A 15,080-nucleotide genomic window follows, 5' to 3' on the forward strand; every position below is an offset into this window, starting at 1 on the left:
CCAGGGAGATGAAAAAACTGTATTCTCATGCTGATTATGTTCTTTTGGGCTGTTCAAACTGGTTGGGGTCACTTGTTTCACTGGAATTTGGAATCTGAAAAACATTTTAGGCTGGATGCGGTGGCTCATTCCTGTTTTCCCAGTACTCTGAAGGCCAAGGTGGGCGGATCATCTGACGTTAGGAGTTCGAGACCAGCCTGGCCACATAGTGAAACCCTGTCTCTACTAAAAATACAAAAATTAGTCGGGTTTGGTGGCGTGCGCCTGTAATCCCAGTTACTTGGGAGGCTGAGGCAGGAGAATTGCTTGAACCTGGGAGGTGGAGGTTGCTGAGCCAAGATGGTGCCGCTGCACTCCAGCCTGGGCGACAGAGTGAGACTGTGTCTCGGAAAAAAAAAAAACTGAAAAAACAAACGAAAAAAACGTTTTAAGGAATTCCTAAACAAAAGCCTATGATTCTAACATCAGAAAGCCGAACTGTGGGAACAGTGGGGATGCAGATGGTCAGTATACAGTGCCACGGGAAGTTCTATAGAAGGAATTTAGTCAAAGCACAGCCTCATTAATGCTTAATTATAACTGTTAATGCTTAATTATAACTGTTAATGCTTAATTATAACTATATTTCTGTGTAGAATGCTTGTTAACCCTGTGAGGACACCTTCACCAGAGGAGCCCTTGGGAGCTTATACTGCCCAGGCCTGTCTCCACCAGGTTCATGGAGCAAGTACAGCCCAGACTGGCTGAGGAGGAAGGATTGTGGCCACACTACACCTACTGGGTGTCAGTCAGTCCTCCAGAGATCAATTCTTCCATTAGCAATGCCACACATAATTCCTAATTCTCCAAATTCCAGTTCCCCATCTAGCCAAACACACAGTCACTAACATTACATTGTGGTTCCACTTACAAATGACTGCATTTTTAGGTGGAGGTGTTCCCTTAAACCATTTTCTCTGGATGGCGTTCCTTCCTCCCTCTTCTTCTTCATCCCCATTTTCAGTCCGTAGAATTAGCTTCTTTGTATGTAATCTCCCAAACGTCTACCGCTGGAGTTCTCAGCTTTGACCCCCATCAGACTACACATGAGGCAGGGTGCAGATTCTTCCACTTTCACCTCCTCTCCCCTTCTCTCCCTCCACCGCCTTTTTAAAAAATGTTACTTGTCCCATTTCTACATTATGAAAACACGTAGAGTTGCATTCCATTCCTCAGCCCTGAACCACACCTTTGTTTTTGTGTTGGATCTGCAATTGAAGATATTAAAAGCTGTTTGCCATTCCTTCTGCTGAATATTTTCTGCTATCTCTTGGTTGGTTAGAATTAGTCCTGCAGAGTCTTCTCTCTCTCTCTTTTTTTTTTTTTTTTTTTGAGACAGAGTATCACTCCTGTTACCCAGGCAGGAGTGCAGTGGCGCAGTGTCCGCTCACTGCAACCTCCACCTCCCGGGTTCAAGCAGTTCTTCTGCCTCAGCTTCCGGAATAGCTGGGATTACAGGTGCCTGCCACCACGCCTGGCTAATTTTTGTATTTTTAGTAGAGATGGGGTTTCACCATTTTGGCCAGGCTGGTCTCAAATACCTGATCTTAGGTGATCCATCAGCCTTGGCCTCCCAAAGTGCTGGAAGTACAGGTGTGAGCCACCGCACCCAGCCCAGAGTCTTCTCAAGAATGAAATAGTTAAAGATGATAAATGTTTACAGAGATAAGACATCTGATATCTGAGTTAATAATTTCTATAGCTGGATAATGGGTCCATGAGAGTTCATTTTATATATATTTATTTATTTATTTATTTATTTATTTATTTTTTTTGAGACAGAGTCTTCCTCTGTTGCCCAGGCTGGAGTGCACTGGCACGATGTCGGCTCACTGCAGCCTCTGTCTCCTGGGTTCAGGCGATTCTCCTGTCTCAGCCTCCTGTCTCAGCTCATGCCTGTAGCTGGGATTGCAGGCATGTGCCACCATGCCTGGCTAATTTTTGTATTTTTAGTACAGACAGGGTTTCACCATGTTGGCCAGACTGGTCTCGAGCTCCTGACCTCAGGTGATCCTCCCACCTCAGCCTCCTGAAGTGCTGGGATTACAGTTGGGAGCCACCATGCCCGGCCCATTATATTCTATTTTTGTGTATGACATTTTCTATTTTTAAAATGGTAAAAAAGTTAAAATAAAAATTTTATAAAAAGAAGGGCTTATGTGAACAGTATTCTGATTTTTAAATGTTTGGTTGGTATTGTTAGTCTGTAGCCTTTAGACTTTATCCCTGGCTGGGTTTGAGGTTTGTGGCTCCCTCTTCAGCTTCAGTGTCTTCTAGGTGTGGCTGCAACTGCCTTCTGGCACAGAAGGTTGAGCAGGCCCTACATGTCTGATGCACACTGAAATTTCTTTTTTTATTTTTAATTTTAATTTATTATTTATTTTGAGATGGGGGTCTCACTATGTTGCCCAGGCTAGTCTCAAACTCTTGGCCTCAAGCAGTCCTCCCACCTTGGCCTAACAAAGGGCTGGGATTACAGGTGTGAGCCGCTGCACCAGCTCCCTACTGGAATTTTTTTTTGTAGAGACAGGGAGGGTCTGGCTCTGTCACCCAGATTGGAGTGCAGTGGCCTGATCATGGCTCCCTGCAGTCTCAAACTCCTGGCCTTAAGCAATCCTCCTACCTCAGCCTCCCAAGTAGCTGGGATTACAGGTGTGTGCCACCATGCTTAGCTAATTAAAACAAATTTTTTTTTGTAGAGGTGGAGTCTCACTATGTTGTCCAGGCTGATGTCAAACTCCTGGGCTCAAGTGATCCTCCCACCTCAGCCTCCCCACAGCACTGGGATTACGGGTGTGAGCCACTGTGTCCAGACTCCTGCAGGAATTTCTAATAAGCAACATGATATTTCTGGCTTGTTTTCTTTCTTTAAGTTTAAAGTACAATAATTTTTCTAGAGTTTGTCTCAATGATTATGGTTCTGGTTCACTGTTGCCTGGTGTGCAGTTTGCCCTTTGAATACTAATTCAAGGCTGGGCGTGGTAGCTCAAGCCTGTAATCCCAGCACTTTGGGAGGCTGAGGTGGGAGGATAGCTTGAGCTCAGGAGTTTTAGATCAGACTGGGTGACAGTGATACCCCATCTCTACAAAAAATAGGAAAAGTATCCAGGTGTGGTGGTGCACGCCTGTAGTCCCAGCTACTTAAGAAGGCTGAAGTGGGAGGATCCCTTGAGCCCAGGAGTTGAAGGCTGCAGTGAGCCATGATTGTGCTACTGCACTCCAGCCTGAGTGGCAGAGTGAGATCCTATCTCAAAAAAAAAAAAAAGTATATATGTATGTGTGTGTGTGTGTGTATATATGTGTGTGTGTATATATATGTGTGTGTATATATATGTGTGTGTGTGTATATATATGTGTGTGTGTGTGTATATGTACCTGTGTATGTGTGGTGTATGTATACATATACATATATACCCAGAAGACAGATTGTTGGATCATAAGTTAGCTCTATATTTAATTTTTTGAGGAATCCCCATAGTGTTTTTCTTTCTTTCTTTCCTTCTTTCTTTTTTTAGACCGGGTCTCGCACTGTTGCCCAGGCTGGAGTGCAATGGCACGATCTCAGCCCGCTGCAACCTCTGCCTCCTGGGTTCACGCAATTCTCCTGCCTCAGCCTCCCGAGTAGCCGGGATGACAGGCACACACCACCACACCCGGCTAATTTTTTTTTTTTTTTTAGTAGAGATGGGGTTTCACTATGTTGGCCAGACTGGTCTTGAACTCCTGACCTCGTGATCTGCCCGTCTCGGCCTCCCAAAATGCTGAGATTACAGATGTGAGCCACCACGCCTGGCTTTCCATGGTGTTTTTCATAATGGCTATATCAATTTGCATTCCCACTAATAGTGTACAAGGGTTCCCTTTTCTCCACATTCTCACCAACACTTGTTATCTTTTGTCTTTTTTTTTTTTTTAAGAGATGAGGTCTCCCTGTGTTGCCCAGGCAGGAGTGCAGTGGCTGTTCACAGGTGTGAACATAGCACACTATGGCCTCGAACTCCTGGGCTCAAGTGATCCTCCTGCCTCAACCTCTGGAGTAGCTAGGACTATAGGCATGCACCACTGTGCCCAGCTCCTGCATAATTGTATTTTAAAATATTTGCTCTGTTCCATTGCTCAGCTTTCTTCTTTGGGAATTCCAAGTGTGAGTATGAAGTTCTTTTCTTCCTACTTTCCATATCTACTGTTGTCTCCCAAATACTGTGTATCTTTTTCATTCCTTTTTTTCTTTACTTTTTCCATTTCTGTTCTATAGGCATCTACGGTGGTATCTACCTTCTTGTGCTTCTTATCTGCCATGGTTTGTTTAGTCTTTTCTCTTCTATTCATTTCTGAGATATATTTCTCTTCTGCCTGCTCTTGCTGTCTGGCCATCTCCTCTCAGAGTTCTGGCAACTGCTTTACAGTCTTCCTTCATAACAGCTGTTGTTTATTAAGTGTCTTCTTTTCTTCCTAAAATTCATGTTGGAATGTTGACTATTCTTTTTCCATGTTTAAAAATAGTATGTTTTTACTCTTAACTAGAAAAAAGGGAAGGGCAGAAGTATATATCTATGGTATGCTGTCCTTTCTGTAAGAAAGAGAGGATGGGCCGGGCACAGCGGCTTATGCCTGTAATCCCAGCACTTTCGGAGGCCGAGGCAGGCAGATCACGAAGTCAGGAGTTGGAGACCAGCCTGGTCAACATGGTGAAACTCCATCTCTACTAAAAATACAAAAATTAGCCGGGCGTGATGGCACATGCCTGTTGTCCCAGCTACTCGGGAGGCTGAGGCAGGAGAATCGCTTGAACCCAGGAGGCGGAGGTTGCAGTGAGCTGAGACCGTGCCACTGCACTCCAGCCTGGGTGACAGAGTGAGAATCCATCTCCAAAGAAAAAAAAAAAGGATTAAAGAAAATACAATGTCTCTGTTTATTTGTAGAAAGTGCAGGAAGGCCAGTCACAGTGGCTAATGCCTGTAATCCTAGCACTTGCTGAGGTAGGCGGGTCACTTGAGGCCAGGAGTTTCAGACCAGCCTGGCCAACATAACAAAATACTGTCTCTACTAAAAATACAAAAATAAGCCAGGTGTGGTGGCACATGCCTATAATCCCAGCTACTCAGGAGGCTGAGGCATGAGAATTGCTTGAACCTAGGAGGGAGAGGTTGCAGTGAGTCAAGATTGTGTCACTGCACTGCAGCCTAGGTGACAGAGCAAGACTCTGCCTTAAAAAAAAAAAAGTTCAAGAAGGATAAACTAGGAAATAAAGGGATTGGGGGATTGGTTACCTATAGGGGGCAGGTGGCAAAGGGGTGGAAAGAGGGAGCGAATGGGAACAGGCTAACAGGGATAAGAAGAGAGTGACACTTATCTGAATATATCTTTTTTTGTGGTTCTCAGAACCATAGTAATGTTCATATACTCAAAATATAGACAAAGCAATTAAAACCAACCAGAATGTAGGGGAGGGAAGTACCCAAAATGGAATACAAACACTAAAAAGTGAACCTAACTCTACTACAAATGAAAATAACCACACTCAAAAGAAAAAATCCAAGTAACCTTGAAAATCAGTATGTTGACTGGATTCTGTAGGGTTAAATGCAGCAAACACTCTCCATACATTCTGTAATCTAGTCAGTAAATGTATGCTTTCTCATAGGATTGTGGGTAAGCAATTCTGAGACGACTTTATATAGTAGAATTGAATGCATAAGTAAGTGTATCATAAATAATAAGAACTGGGTTTGTCACTACTGGAGAAAGAAATTAAAATAAAAAACAGGGAACCCTCTTCCAGCACCCCATGTGGTGTTGTATTGGAATCTGAGGTATCAATATAAACTCAGGATTTTTAATTTTTGTACTAATGCAGAAATATAGCTGGGCACAGTGACTCATGCCTATAATCCCAGCACTTTGGGAAGCCTGAAGTGGGCGGATCACTTGAGCTCAAGAATTGAAGACCAGCTTGGGCAATATGGTGAAACCCCATCTCCACAGGAGTGGAGGAAAAACCAGGCAGAGGGACCCCCAGGACATTGAGGGGCTCTGGCCGCTGTATGGGACACGCTTCTGGAAACTTGCCTCTAATAGGGCATCAAAGCCAGGCAGGCAGGGGCTCCTCTGTCAGAGGTTGGAAGCCAGGACTGCATCTTCCCATCTTACTTTTGGGATGCAGGTCAGCTGTTTTCCCTCAGATGAGAGGTTCCAATTTTTTGTTTGTTTGTTTAGTTTTTGACACAGAGTCTCGCTCTGTCACCTAGGCTAGAGTGCAATGGCGCTATCTTGGCTTAGTGCAACCTCTGCCTCCCGGGTTCAAGCAATTCTCCTGCCTCAGTCTCCTGGGTAGCTGGGATTACAGGCGCACACCACCATGCCAGGCTAATTTTTGTTATTTTTAGTAGAGATGGGATTTCACCATGTTGGTCAGGCTGGGAGGTTCCAATTTTATAAGATGAGAAGAAGGGCTGAGGTCATGCCCATTCTGCCACTTTGCTAAGTCCAGAGCTATGATGAAGTGAAGAAGAAGGCACAGGGCAGGACAAAGAAGGGGGCTCAGGGACCCGGGAGTTTTCCTTGGCAGAAGTCAACTTGCCCCACCCCTGAGAAAACTCTGACCTTCTCAGCTGCCAGGGAGGAACACAGGGACTGGGGAGGAGGGGACAGGGAGGGGAACAGTCTGCTGCTCTGTGCCCTGGGAGAGAAGTCTGATGACGGCAGTAACTCAGGAAGGGTTAAGAATATTCCTAAAATAGCCAAGCCACAGTCTAAGCCAGTCCATGAGCAGAGAGCAGATCTGTAGCAGGAAAAGTCAGCCTGATCTTTACCCCACTGCCTGCTTCCTAGCCCTGGCTGCTAATTAAGCCTCCTGCCCTGTCCCCTTCACCAATTCCTGTTGTCCTAGTGGGGATGGGGTAGGAGTAGTCAGAGGAGCCAAATCACCCCAATCAACAGGGAACTACAGCTGGGACCAGGAGCACTGGGCCCAGTGGCCCCCCAATCCACACTCCTGGTCTGAGAGTCAGGTAGGGGGACATAGGGAGAAAGACAGGCAAAGTGCAGGCTTTGTGCATGGGATGGAGGCTGCCAGGAGAGAGCAGCCAAATTCTCCCACCCACACACATGCATCGCCAGCCATGATCAGGTGGGACCTCCAAGATCATCATCAGATACCGCCTTCTCCTAGCTCTGTGTTCCCCTACACTTAGGGCATCTTGGAGTGAGACAAGCAGGGAGGGGTTGAGGGAGCCCCACATGAACAAACCATATCTTTGTTTCAAGGGCAGGACCAGGTATATAATTTGCAGGACCCAATGCGAACTGAAAATGTGGAGTCTGTCATTCAAAAATTGTTAAGAATTTCAAGGCAGTGAAAACAGAGCATTAAACCAAGTTCAGGTCCCCTCTGAGTGTGGGGCTTTTGCCACTGCACAGGTGGCACCTTTATGAAGCCATCCTTGTGCAGGGATTTGGTTTAATGAACATTTACTAAGCGCCCACTACTCAGCTCTTCTGGCTCTGTAATATGGTCTGGCTCTGTGTCCGCACTCAAATGTCATTTTGAATTGTAATCCCCATGTGTTGGGGGAGGGACCTGTGGGACGTGATTACATCATGGGAGTGGTTCCCACATGCTGTTCTCGTGATAGTGAGTGAGTTCTCCTGAGATCTGATGGTTTTATAGGGGGCCTTTTCCCTCTTCATTCTGCACTTCTCTCTCCTGCTGCCATGTGAAGGACGTGTTTGCTTCCCCTTCCACCATGATTGTAAGTTTCCTGAGGCCTCCCCAGCCATGTGGAACTGTGAATCAATTAAACGTCTTTCCTTTGATTAACTTCTAATCTATAACTAAGGTCTGAGTCCTGAAGACCTTCCTCTGGAGCCTCAGTAAATTTATTTTATCTAGATGGGTCCAGGTGCTGCAGGTGATTACCCTTATCTTGTCTCCTGCAAAATCATGGAGGTTTGGGGAATTCTTTAGACTTCCTCTCGTGTGGAGGTTTGTTTTCTTCTTTTTTCTTTCCTGCAAGGACAAAGTGAATTCTGTGGTGGTTTATGTATCTTTTTGAGTTTATTGCCAAAAATTGAGGCTCAAGTTTGTAGACTACATTTTTAAATAAAATAAAACTTTCTAGACACAGAAATGTAGGTGAAGCTCTTCCTTTGATACCATTTTCCGAATTTACACAGAGTTGATAGCAAATTTTTCTCTTTATCTTTCCTTGAATTGTATATATGCATATAAATGCTCTTAAATTCTTAGTGCAACAGGGTGGATTGTCATTACAGAGAACGTTCTTAGCATAGAGTACAAATCTTCCCACTGCTGACTAGGCTCTGGTCACATAGCACCCCGAGCTGGCCTTCAACTTCCACTTCTCGGTTCTTTTGCTTACCTTCTCTATTTCTAGAATGGCTTTGTCATTTCACTTGTCTGTCTGGTAATATCCTACTCCTGTAAGAATCAGTGAGTTCTTGGTACATACTGATCTAAATTTGCCTCCGGTTTGAACCTTTTTCCAGTTTTCCAGGCAAGGTTGATTTATCTGTCTTCTATGTTTCCATAACAATCTTTCCAAGCATAATACAGTAAAAAGAGAGCTGATTCATCATGTCCTGTCCATTTCCCTCTGGAGACTTTGGAGCCGACGTGAGGGTACAGGTGTGCCCCTGTATAAGATCTTTGGTCGCCTTTGTCAAGTTTAGCGCAGTTCTCAGTGTGTAATTGTTATCAGGTGCCATTAAACTGGACCTGAATAATTGAAGGATTCAAAGTGTTCAGGAATCACCCAGGATGCTTCAATACTTCATCCTAATTAGGGATATGGGGAAAGTTTGCATGAGAAAGAAGTTTTTTTTTTTTTGAACTCTAAGGATAAGTTAAAATTCAGTAGGCAGAATGACAATCTTGATAATTTTTTATTTTTTATTTTTATTTATTTATGTTTTTTTTTGAGACAGAGTCTCGCTCTGTCGCCCAGGCTGGAGTGCAGTGGTGCCATCTCGGCTCACTGCAACCTCTGCCTCCTGGGTTCAAGCGATTCTTTTGCCTCAGCCTCCCGAGTAGCTGAGACTGCAGGCATCCGCCACCACACCCGGCTAATTTTTGTATTTTTAGTAGAGATGGTGTTTCACCATATTAGCCAGGCTGGTCTCAAGCTGCTGACCTCATGATCCGCCTGCCTTGGCCTCCCAAAGTGCTGGGATTACAGGCATGAGCCACCATGCCCAGCCATTTTTTATTTTAAAATGTTCATTTTTTACTATTTTGATACAATAACTATTTTTTAAGAAAAGGCAGAAATCACTGTTTATTAGAAGGCAGATTTTACTGATTTTTATACCCCTAGATTTGTTGCATGTCAAACCTATATAAAACATCTATAAATCAAATCGTTAATTGCCCCTAGTGTAATAATTCTATATATGGACGTAATGTTTGAATCTTCAGGAGCATTGATAACTTGAAGGCCTTTTGATTGCTTTAAAATTAATTCTCATTGTATTTGTTTATATTGTATCATTAAGCAAAAGTACAGAGTAAGCAATTAGTGTGATTAATTCCTCTTCTATAATACAGTAAAGCACTGCCTCCCTAGACCAATTCTCTGGGATCCCTGGAAGACATCTGGCATCCAGCAAGTCTTGACCCCTCTTTAGAAAGCCATGGAGAAATTGGAGGCAATTCTGTTAAGTATTTGCCCTCTAGAGGCAATTCCATTAATTACCCTCCGTCACCTATCCATGACACAATTTCTCCAGTTACATGTAGAAGGCTGTTATGTGTCTCTTGGCCAGACCCTTTATTTCATAGATGTGGAAATTGAGGCCATGAAGGATGAGGTGAGTGTTCAGAGTCCACATGACTAGTTAATGCCCAGAACCTGGCCTGGACTTCTTTCTTGTTCTGGGGCATTGAGTTCTCTCCCTCTTCTTTAGCACGTATGGCCAGAGGTAACATAATCTGCGCATCACATTTGCATTTGGAGTGCATCTGTTTTGCATTCATTTAATCTTGTTGAGATGGTTTGCTTGTTGACCTACTCAGTCAGTTATCTTTTCATCTTTGTGAGTTGAGAGCTTTGTGTATTAAGTCTGTAAAACTTTGCATCTTGGAAAGTGACATAATCTGTAGCAGACCCATGCTGTTTTCAGATGCATCTTAATTGTGATAGTGATAGTGATCCAGGAGATACACATGTTTTTCTGTGCTATTTCAGAATACGCCTTCTTAATCCAAGTCAAGATGGAGTCAAAAACAACAGACTACTACATTTTTGTTTATTTTATTTAGGTAAAATACCTGTTTTCTGATAAGACTAGGACTCTTACATAGACTGCCATGAACTACAAGAAGTATAGCATTGTTCAAATAACCTGTGGTAAGTGTATTTATCACTTATTGAACATTTTACTTGCATTCTTTCTACAAAATGAGTTTATTTTTAGCTATTGAGTCAAATTATCTTGACTTTCTGATGTTTTGATAGAATATTTATAATAGATTTAGGTATTTCGTTCATATTGAATGTTTTTAAAACTAAATGGGTCCCAAAGGAAACTGAACAGTTAAAACATGATTTACTTTTGCAAATATTAACCTAATGAGAAATCCCAGGGAATCTGCACATTTGTGTTTTCTATCTAGCAATTATTAATTTCTTAGTGTATGTTTTGATCTGACTTTTTTTTTAATATATGCTAGCAGATTTTTCTAAGCTTTCTTAAAACTGTCATAAAATATTTGTAATACTAAGGTCAAGAATTTAATTTGGTATCATAGATCTAACTCATTAACTGTATTTATTTATTTATTATACTTTAAGTTGTAGGTTACATGTATACAATGTGCAGGTTTGTTACATATGTATACATGTGCCATGTTGGTGTGCTGCACCCATTAACTCATCGTTTACATTAGGTATATCTCCTAATGCTATCCCTCCCCCTCACCCACCCCACGACAGGCCCTGGTGTTCTCCATCCTGTGTCCAAGTGTTCTTTGTTCAGTTCCCAACTATGAGTGAGAACATGAGGTGTTTGGTTTTTCTCTCCTTGCGATAGTTTGCTCAGAATGATGGTTTCCAGCTTCATCCATGTCCCTACAAAGGACATGAACTCATCCTTTTTTATGGCTGCATAGTATTCCATGGTGTATATGTGCCACATTTTTTTAATCCAGTCTATCATTGATGGACATCTGGGTTGGTTCCAAGTCTTTGCTATTGTGAATAGTGCCGCAGTAAACATACGTGTGCATGTGTCTTTATAGCAGCATGATTTATAATCCTTTGGATATATACCCAGTAGTAGGATGGCTGGGTCAAATGGTATTTCCAGTTCTAGATCCTTGAGGAATTGCCACACTGTCTTCCACAATGATTGAACTAGTTTACAGTCCCACCAACAGTGTAAGAGTGTTCCTATTTCTCCACATCCTCTCCAGCACGTGCTGTTTCCTGACTTTAATGATTGCCATTCTAACTGGTGTGAGATGGTATCTCATTGTGGTTTTGATTTGCATTTCTCTGATGGCCAGTGATGATGAGCATTTTTTCATGTGTCAGACTGTCTTTTGATCACAGTTTTGTGACCACTCTGTTTTCTCTTTCTCTGGCAGTCACTTCCCAGAATTGACAAGGAATTCATCCTCAGGTGATTTCTGCTAAGTAAATCCTAGCACTTCTTGACACTTTAGAAAAGGCTTTGGAATAATTTTATATTAGCATTTCTCACCTGCATATTTTTACATGTAAATACAAGTTGTGTATACATTACTTTGAAAAAGAACCAGGATAAAATTTAAAGAAACATGGTTTTAGAAGTCCAATGGTAGTATAAGACTTCACAAAAAACAGACTGCTCTTGATTCAGTACTTCCTACTTACTCTCCAGATGCAGCCAACTTCAACAATTTTTACTTTTAAAAAAATCTCTTTTTAGATTTCAAAATAATATGTTTATGTGTGTGACCTGTCTCTCCCCCATCCTGCCCTACTCTGGCTTTACCCCCTGTAGAAGCATTTAAAATTTTCTGCATATCCTTAGCATATACTGTTGCAATTATGGGGTAGGCTTTTTTTTTTTTTTAATTTGTGCATTTAATGAACCCGTAGTGGTACATGTCTGTTTTTCTTGTTAATTCTTGGGAATGTCTTTCTGTTGTTTCTATAATAATTTTCTTCCCCTCCTGCTTCCCTGTTTCTTCTGAGTCTCTTGTTAGATATTGAACCTCTTGAGTTGATCTAATTTTTGTCATCTTCCTCTCTCATTTTTTGTATTTTGTGTTTAATTTTCTGGTATCTAATTCACCTTGATTTTCTATCTTTCTGGCGACATTTTCTTTTTTTCTTTTTTTTTTTTTCTTTGAGACGAAGTCTCGCTCTGTGGCCCAGGCGGGAGTGCAGTGGCGCAATCTCGGCTCACTGCAAGCTCCGCCTCTAGGGTTCACGCCATTCTCCTGCCTTAGCCTCCCGAGTAGCTGGGACTACAGGCGCCCGCCATCACGCCCGGCTAATTTTTTTGTATTTTTAGTAGAGACGGGGTTTCACCATGTTAGCCAGGATGGTCTCGATCTCCTGACCTCGTGATCCGCCCGCCTTGGCCTCCCAAAGTGCTGGGATTACAAGCGTGAGCCACCGCGCCCGGCCTCTGGCGACATTTTCATATGCTCTCACTTTTCAGTTGTCAAAAGTGTTCTCTTGACCTTGCCCTTGCATTCTGTTTTCTCTGCCCACCTCTTCGATTCTCGCCATTGCCGCCTGGTGTTTTGGTTTCTTAATTTTATTTTATAGGCTTTCTTCAAAGGCCTGGTGATCATTTGCTGTGTGCTTATATATTTTTATTTTTTCATTGGGCAAAATACATGTAACATAAAATGTATCATATTAACTATCTTAAGTGTACAATTCAGTTGCTTTAACTGTATTCATAATGTTTTGCAATGATTTCCACCATTCCATTCTACAACTTTTTCATGTGAAGCTCTGTACCTGTTAAACAGTAATTCCTAACTCCAGTCGTCTTCCAGTCCCTGTTAACCACCATTCTACTTTCTGCCTCTATGACTTTGCCTATCTTAGGTACCTCAGATAAGTGGAATCATACAGAATTGTCTTTTTGTGTTTGGCTTATTTCCCGTAGCATAAGGTATTCAAGGTTTCATTGTTCATCCACATTGTGGAATGCGTCAGAATCTCCTTCCTTTAAAAAGAAATAATATTCTAATAATATTCCATTGCGTGCATATATCACATTTGTTTATCTATTCATCTACCGGTGGGCATGGTGTTGCTTCCACCTTCCAGCTACTGTGAGTAACGCTGCTGTGAACATTGCTATACAAATATCTTTTTGGGTCCCTGCATTTAATTCTTGGGGCTATATACCTCAAAATGGAATTACTGGGTCATACCATAATTCTGTGTTCAACTTTTTGAGGAACCACCATGCTGCTCTCTAGAGCAGACCACCACTTTACACTACTATTAGTAATGCACAAAGGTTTCATTTTCTCCATATCCTTGTCAACACTTGTTATGTTCCATCTTTTGTTTGTTTGCATTATAATAGCCATTTTAATGGGTGTGAAGTTGTACCTCATTGTGGTCTTGCTTTCCATTTCCCTTATGACTTGTGATATTGTCTGCACATAGTTTAAGGTTTATACAATAACAAAGCTGATTACTAGCGGTGTGTGTGTATGGGGAACTGTGTGGCTGCCGAGTGGCTTCCCTGTGGGATAATCAGCCAGAACCCGCTATTGTATTAGGGGATCCCCAGACATCAGTGTTTATAGTTCTTTTTAGTTTTTACGGGTACATAGTAGGTATACATATTTATGGGGGACATGAGATATTTTGATACAAACATATAATGCATAATAATCACATCAAGGTAAATGGGATATCCATTATCTCAAACATTTATCATTTCTCTGTATTATAAACAATTCAGTTATATGCAGTTATTTTAAAATGTACAAAAAACTATTGCTGACTATAGTTACCCTGTTATGCTACCAATTAGTAGATCTTATTTATTGTAACTATATTTTGTACCTATTTACTATCCTCATTTCCCCCCACCAACTACATTTCCCAGCCTCAAGTAACAACCATTCTACTCTATCTTTGTGAGTTTGTTTTAATGTTTAGCTCCCCAAAATGAGTGTGAATGTGCAAAGTTTATCTTTCTGTGGCTGGCTTATTTAACTTAATATCCTCCAGCACCGTTCTGTGTTGTCACTAATGACAGAATCTCATTCTCTGTTATGGCTGAATAGTACTCCATTGTATATATGCACATTTTCTTTGTTCATTCATCTGTTGATGGACACTTAGGTTGCTTCCACATCTTGGATATTGTGAATTAGTAATGCAGTAAACATAGGAGTGCAGCTATGTCTTTGATATATTGATTTTCTTTTTCATTTATATATCTAACAATGAGATTTCTGGATCCTATGGTAGCTCTATTTTTAGTTTTTTGAGGAACCTCCAAATTGTTCTCCATAGTGGTTGCACTAATTTACATTCCCACCAACAGTATGCAAGGGTTTGCTTTTTTTCCATATCCTCACCAGCATTTGTTATTGCCTGTCTTTTGAATAAAAGCCATTTTAACTGGGATGAGATGATATTTCCTCATAGTTCTGATTTGCATTTCTCTGATAATCAGTGATGTTGATCACCTTTTCCTAAGTCTGTTAGCCTTTTGTATTTTTTCTTTTGAGAAACGTCTATTAAGATCTTTTGCCCATTTTAAAATCAGATTATTAGATTTTTCTCTATACAGTTGTTTGAGCTTTTTATGTATTCTGGTTATTAATCCCTTATCAAATGGATAGTTTGCAAATATGTTTCCCCATTTTGTGGATTTTCTCTTTGTTGATTGTTTCTTCTGCTGTGCAGGAAGCTTTTTAACTTAATGGGATCCCGTTTGTCCACTTTTGCTTTGGTTGTCTGTGCTTGTAGGGTATTGCTTAAGAAATCTTTTCCCAGTTTAATGTCCTGGAGAATTTCCCCAATGTTTTCTTGTAGTAGTTTCATAGTTTG

General features: G+C 41.7%; 1 protein-coding gene across 1 annotated transcript in view; it reads left to right on the forward strand.

Moving 5' to 3' along the window:
• LOC100972234 (ribosome biogenesis protein BMS1 homolog) overlaps positions 1-15,080 on the forward strand; it is a 29,423-nt gene that overhangs the window by 516 nt on the left and 13,827 nt on the right. Inside the window, exon 2 of the mRNA XM_055093099.2 lies at positions 10,319-10,406. The gene's annotated coding sequence lies outside the window, so the exon portion shown is untranslated. The remainder of the gene's footprint in view (positions 1-10,318; positions 10,407-15,080) is intronic.

This window comes from Pan paniscus, chromosome 8 (genome assembly GCF_029289425.2).
Source record: "Pan paniscus chromosome 8, NHGRI_mPanPan1-v2.0_pri, whole genome shotgun sequence".
In the NCBI taxonomy this organism is placed as follows: domain Eukaryota; kingdom Metazoa; phylum Chordata; class Mammalia; order Primates; family Hominidae; genus Pan; species Pan paniscus.